This window comes from Bos javanicus, chromosome 27, assembly GCF_032452875.1.
Source record: "Bos javanicus breed banteng chromosome 27, ARS-OSU_banteng_1.0, whole genome shotgun sequence".
Taxonomy (NCBI): domain Eukaryota; kingdom Metazoa; phylum Chordata; class Mammalia; order Artiodactyla; family Bovidae; genus Bos; species Bos javanicus.
In genome coordinates, this window is record NC_083894.1 from 31,943,983 (window position 1) to 31,951,084 (window position 7,102).

Consider the following 7,102-nt stretch of genomic DNA (forward strand, 5'->3'; position numbering starts at 1 on the left):
TGCTGAGGTGCACTTTCCTTTCAGGACCTGCTGGGGTGATTCAGTATCTACTGCACCTCTAGCTGGTAGAGAGCCTGCTTCCCTGCACTGAGTTCCAGAGCCCATTTTTTATCATCTGAAACTGTTCCTGAGACCTTCCAGGAACATCCTGCTGAACGGGTGGTACCTGCCTCTCAAGATGAGAGAAGCTGAACCTCTTCCTCGTGTCGAGAGGAAAAGGCATTGGATGGTAGGCCTGGCAGATGAGGCTTTTTTTTTTTTTTTTTCTTTTTTGCAGATGAGGCTTCGAGAGGAGATGCTGTGAACCCCGATGAGACAAGGTAAAGCAGGGATTGGGGGGACGAGCTGTCTTAGGATGGGTTATTCGCCAAAAGACCTGAGGCACTGGGGAGCATGAAAGTGAGAAGTATTCCTGGGAAAAATGGATGAGGAGGTGGAGAAAGGGACCAGGAAGAGAAGGAGGCATCCCAAGGGAGAAATATCAACCAAAGTCTCCCTCGGAGCCTGGCTCAACCCTGCAGGGATGCTCTGGGGTCAGTGGAGGTCACATCTCAGGAACGTCCTGATCAGGCCCTGGGGCACCCAAAAGAGTCATTGATGAAAGGCTGCCCTCTGGGAACACACATTCCAGGCACTTTACCTCCGAGATGTGCCAGTGGGTTTTGGCAGGTGACAAAAAGATGCAGCTACTGCTCTATTTGGGAGGTGAAAGCGCATAGAGAATCTGTGTGCACAAGAATGGTAAAGGCAGAGGCAGTAAGGCCGCCTCCTCTTCTTGTTTACTGAGTAGAATGGTAAGATCTCTGCCTCCCACACGATATATTATAGCACTGTGAACAAATGACCCATCTCCTAAGTTAAAGGATTCGGTACATTTTGTTTCTTCTGAAAATCTTGGTGGAGGCAGACAGGACTTTATGATAAAAGGGCCTGAAGACTTCCACCCAGGAAAATGACCATGGTTCCCAGATAAAGCCACCACTGCTTTCTGTAACTGCAGAGTGGCCCCTGTTGAGAGGGAGTCCCGTGTCTGGGTCTGTAAGCCTAAGTGTCTTGATTTCCATGCCACTCAGTCCATTAGCAAAGGACAGACTCTAGCAGGACAGAAACGTCGATACATCTGGTTATAATTAAGTGCATTCCTGAGACTATGTTTATATCTATCCAAGGTAGCCTTTATTATTATTTTTTTTCCTTCCACACTGTTCTGCTCCTTTGTCAGATCTTCTGTTTACCAAAACCTATGTTGATGCTGTCTCAAGCAGTTTCCTTAACCAGGTTAGAAAGGCTGATACAAGAGTGGATAAGAGTAATACTAAAATTGAGCTAGGGAATCTTTGCTGGAAGGATTCAGGAAATTTCTTTCTTGTTCCTTAAAGCAACCTCCCATCCTGCACCAGGGAACTGAAAGCTCAGCGGCTCATCAGGCACCAAACAGAGAGCGAGATGGTGGTCCCCACTGCCACTCTGGGATTCTGAACAAAAGAATCTGTGTCCTGCAGCGTCAAGAGCGTCCCATACCCTCTGGGATCAGTAACAAGAATACCGAGTACATAGATTTGCAGCAGCTATGATTCTTCTGATGTTTCTTCCCGAAGAGTCCATTTCTGAGCTGACTGTTTAGCAGAGCTGTTTGGCACCTGTGACAGAAGAGCCAGGAACTGTCTGTTGATGCTAAGACTGAATGGTCTTGGTTAATTTATTTCAACAACCAACAATATGAAAATGAGAGAGAGGGTAGAATCCCCTGTTGGAGGATAACACGTGCCTGTTTCATGATGCCTTACAGTGGCTATCCTGCTGAAAGGAGCATGGCGTTGGCAATGACTGTGGTATTGATAGAGTCTGAGTCCTTCTGATTCATCAGTAGTATATGTTATAATGGTCACAAGCTGATAAGGGCTTCTCATACTCAAAGATAAGACATCTTAAGATTCCTGTGCATATCTTTGCATACGAATCTTCATCACATGAGGTAAAGAGGGGTTGGGAAACATATTTATATTAATATCATTTTTATATATAACTCACCTAGGTAAAATGGAGCTTCTCTTTGATTGGGTAGCTCTTCCTGTATTTTGATCTTGATAAAAATCAGGCAACTGTCAATGTATGTGTGTGTGTGTGTGTGTGTGTGTGTGTGTGCACACGCACACGTGTGCTCCGTCGTGTCCAACTCTTTATGCCCCCTGGACTGTAGTCCACCAGGCTCCTCTATTCATGGAATTTTCCAGGCAAGAATACTGGAGCAGGTTGCCATTTCTTACTCCAGGGGATCTTCCTGGCGCAGGGATTGAACCCGTGTCTCTTGCGTCTCCTGCATTGGCAGGTGGGTTCTTTATCACTGTGCCACCTCAGAAACAACTGTCAATATAGCGTTGGACTAACTAAAAGTATTGTAATTACAAATAAGCCTAATTCTTTCTCGTATCTTCTCTGATGAAGTGAGAAAGCAAAACACAGGGGCACCCAGAGGTCTTTGAGGAAGTGAAAGTTTACATGCAAAAGGTGTTTTGATGGTGTTGTTATTCATTTCGGACCTAAATTTGGGAAAAGCAATATAAAAAAGAGTTGTCAGAAGACAATCAGTATTACTTCCAGAAGTGGTCATATGTTGTAAGGAATGACCATTATGTTGTTTAATTTATTAATCAGAGAGATAATGTTTTATAAATCTAGAAGAAATTACCCCATCAGTTATAAGGAACTTCAAGGGTTTTTTGGAAATGAGAAACTTTTATTTTAAAAATGATTCAGAAACTATTTTGGTATTGAGTTTAGCAGTTTCTTAACAGTTTAAACATTTTCTTACCTTAAGACCTGGAATCCTGTTCCTAGAAAAATAAGAATATATGTTCACCAGAAGATTTGCATGTAAATATCCATAGCAATTTTATTTGAAATAGCACCCCCCAAATCTAAATGCCATCAACAGGTGAATGGATACAGAAATACTGTAAAATGAAATTCTACTACGACTTAGTGACATAAAAAATATACTGGTACACTCAAGGTAAATGAATCTCGAAATCTTTCTGCTGTGCAATGGAAGCCAGACATAAAAGACTGTGTATTATATAAACCCAAGGGTATGAATCTGTAAAGAAGATCAAAGAAACTTACAGTGATGGAGTCAATTATCAATTACTCCAGTTGATCCAAGATCCAATACAGTGGGGAGAATTACTAAAAAGGAGCACGAGGAACCTTTGGGGAGGGTGGAAATGTGCTTCTTTTGAATGTGACTGTGGCTATACAAATATATGCACTGATCAAAATTTATAAAACCACTTCAAATGGGTCCTTTTTAAAAATGCAATTATACTTTGATAAAATTGATTTAAAAAATCCTGAGTCTGATAAAATTCATCAAAAAGACACATGCATTGAAAGGAACAAAAAAATTATAAGTAAAATTTTAAAAGACACGTGCATAATACAGGATATACAGGAGGAGGTTTCTCTTGGCAGATCATGCAGAAATTTTATTACCAAGTGTTAACATCAGGCTGATGATACCAAGATTAATTTTCCATTGGTTTATCATTTATAACCTTTTTTCTTGTTTAATAACATTAGTAGGCCTTTACACAAATATATATTTAGGTGACACATTTGTAGCCTTTAACTTTAGCTTCCAGATGTATTAACTTCATCAGAGAATGACTCTACCACATTGAACTCATCATCTTAATTGGAGTTTTACAAAGGTCAAATTTGTTGTTTATAGATAAGTATATTTCATCAGAGAGGTGACATTTACAGTTTTACTCCATACAAGTAGAGGAAACAATCCCAGATGATTCACAGCATTGTATAAAGTTCACAGAAAACAATCTTTAAAAAGACATTAATTATTATAAATTCACTTAGTTAAATATATGAGTATATTCTCATAAGCTTAAATAGTGTGGAGACAATAATATTCTATCTCACTCCCTTGGAAATTTGGAATATGTAAAATAGAATGGCTTTCCATAAAATGTAAGTTTAATATTTGTAATCTAATCTTACATAAGTATTAAAATTTATATTTTATACCTCATTGTGGTAAAATGTGAGAAGACATGTTACTAAATTTTTAAACCCAAATTATCAAACCTATCCTTTTTAACAAAGGATTTACCTTGATTAATATGTATATTACATAAACCAATACCTTATAATAAATCTGCTTTTATTTACCATTTATCAAATGTATATCAGAATCTTTTATTAGTGCATTTTTATGACTGTTTGTTGCTAGCTGATTTCTTTTGCATTTCTTTGTTTCTTATCTAGCAATCTGCCATTGCCAGCACAGCTTGATTTTTTACAAGCTGGTAGAGAAGTTTTTCTTAAAAGGCCAGCACATTTAAAGCATTAAAAGTTTGATTTCTTATCATAAACACCACAATAAATGTCAGTTGTTGTTTAAAGAAATTAAAATAAAACTAAAAAAAAAAAAAAAAATAGTTTGACTTCTTCCTTCTCCCTTTGAAATTCAAGATACTCTGATTGGTTAATCTCCTCCAGAGTTAGACAAAGGAATATCAGAGATGTGCTTAGAAAGTATTTCAAATTACACATTCAAAGAATCTTAAACAAAAGTTGAGAAAGTTTGGTATGTCCTTTCTCGATAGGGAACAAGCTTTTTGCCTGGGAACCAAGTTACTAAGGTTAGGATTTCAGAGTTTATCCTTCAAAGGTATTGCTCCTGATACTTTTCAAGGGAAAAGCAAGAACAGGCCTAATTATACAGAACCCTTTGACTTCTCAGGAAGTTAGGAGCTCTTTAAGGAGAGGTCTGTGGGCCCCAGACAGGCCACGTCGATTCCATCTGTGTCCCCACTCTATGACTCCTCCAGGTGTGTCTACACAAATGAAATGAAAGCTATGCCAGCCCTCTGCCGTCCAAGCCAGCCACACTGTTCCAGTTACCGTAAATAGTTGCGTCTGCTTCCTCCGTTTTAATGGTAGATACGTGTGTTTGTCTTGGATATTCACACAGTGTGGAAGTTGGACAGATTCTCATGGTCAGTGAAGGTCCAAGCATGCCCCCTTAAAATAATCTGACCACAAATGGAAAGGGACTATAATTATCAAGAGATCATTCATTGTCATCTTTCCCCCTCTGTCAAGAGGGCTTTCTTACCTATCGACACACAGATGGAGAGCCGACAGCATCCTAAAAGCCCGCCACTATGCCAAAGCCAGTATAACGGGGATTGTATGCAAGCTGCCCCTTCGGGGAAGATGAACCCAGACAAGCAATTTGAGGACTCTACGTTGCCCCACTTCCCCTCACCTTCCCAAGAAAAGATCAATAAAGTATCATTTGGCACTGGCTAATTCTTTCAACCCATCAGGTTGAAACTGGCCTGTCCTTTTATAAATGAGCTGCTCCCTTGACCCTATTGTGAGAAACAGAGGGAGGCTTGAGTCAATGGGAATTTAGTGAAATCCTGCAGACGCACACCTCTTCACACTTACCGCTGGTGGAAAGAAGCCAGATGGCCATTAATTAATGACAGAAATAATTTAGATCAGTCACGAATCTGAAATAAACCAGGCAGCCACGCAGTTGTGAACCAGAAATAATCTAGAAACAAAAGAGTGGGCCTAATGAAGATGCTTGTGAAGTCCAGGTACTGAGTATGGTGTTTTCCTGACTCCAACAGCTGAATCCTCATGGAAAGAAAACTGTTAACAGGTGTCGAAACTAAAACCCTATGCCAATTTTGGTTACTGAGTAAGGTCCCCTACTCCCCACCCCATAATAAAGAATAATACAAGGCAATACATGTGCTTTCAGAACCTCCAGGCCCCGAGAATAAAGATGGAAAGCTGCATCTTTTGTTGAAATCCCTTTAATAAATTTAAAAAATAGGCATAAGCTTTATGGCATAAGCAGGAAGCAGGGCTCTTAGGCTACCATTCTGGCTTCGCTGTAACCAACTGAGAGGCCTTAGTAACTGCTTAGTAACCTAGTAACTGCTGTTGTTGTGATATGGGTTCCTTCCCTTATCGATCCATCTCAGAGTGCAGGGCTTTCAGAATGAGGAATCTCTTCCAGCCATGCTAAGGGGCAGCCTCTTTGTCAAACAGGGTTAGGCTGCTAAAGACAATATGTCAGTTCTACTTTTTTCATGATTATTTTATTCAATTGTTTTTGTCACAGGGCTTCCCAGGTGGCTCACTGGTAAAGAATCTGCCTGCCAATGCAGGAGACACAAGCTTGATCCCTGGAGGAGGGAATGGCAACCCACTCCAGTATTCTTGCCTAGGAAATCCTGTGGACAGAGGAGCCCAGCAGGCTACAGTGCATGAAGTGGAAAAGAGTCGTGCATGACTTAGAAACTAAACAGCAATAACAACATTTTTGCTATTGGCAAAAGGTGTTTAAAATGCTCTTAAAATCAGGCATAAAACATTGTTATGTCTATAAATTTTCCCACAAATCAAGGATGGTGTGTATTTTTTTTTTTTCAAAGAAAAAGGGAAAAATAAAACCATAATTCTCTCTCCTTTTTCTATCTGCATGCCTCCTCCAGCGTACTCCTGGAAGGGCGGGTGTACCGAGGGGGCGGGCAGTGAGAGTGTTCTCCTACAGCCGGCCATCCAGGATGTTTATTCCATGGTGTTGTCAGGTTTAAAACTGCCTGGTTCCTGGTTGGTCTGTGCTGGAAGGGTTAACTAACAGAGAAAGCAGAGTTAACAAGGGACAGGCCATAAATGGCTCCAGCTGTGTATAATTAACTGTAATACTGCAGAGTAAATGACTTTTATTGGCAACCATGTCATAACTTCATTAAAAGTCATATTTACAGCCCTATCATATGAAATGAGTCCTCCTGTATTCTGGAATTTAATGAGCATTCATTTTCACCTTGTTCAATTATCTTCCACCAAACCCCCCCACCCCCACCCCCACCCCCCAGCTCTCCCCACTCCCATCTCTTCCTCTCCCTGGTGTGGAAAGCATGAAGCCAAAGACAATAGGAAAGTAATTAGCACCTGGCAGAAGGCCCCTCTTCCAGGGAGCATTTCCCCAGCCACAATAAAATCTGTTTCTCCTTGTTTTCCATTATAAATAGGTAACTTCTTTATACAAAAACATTAA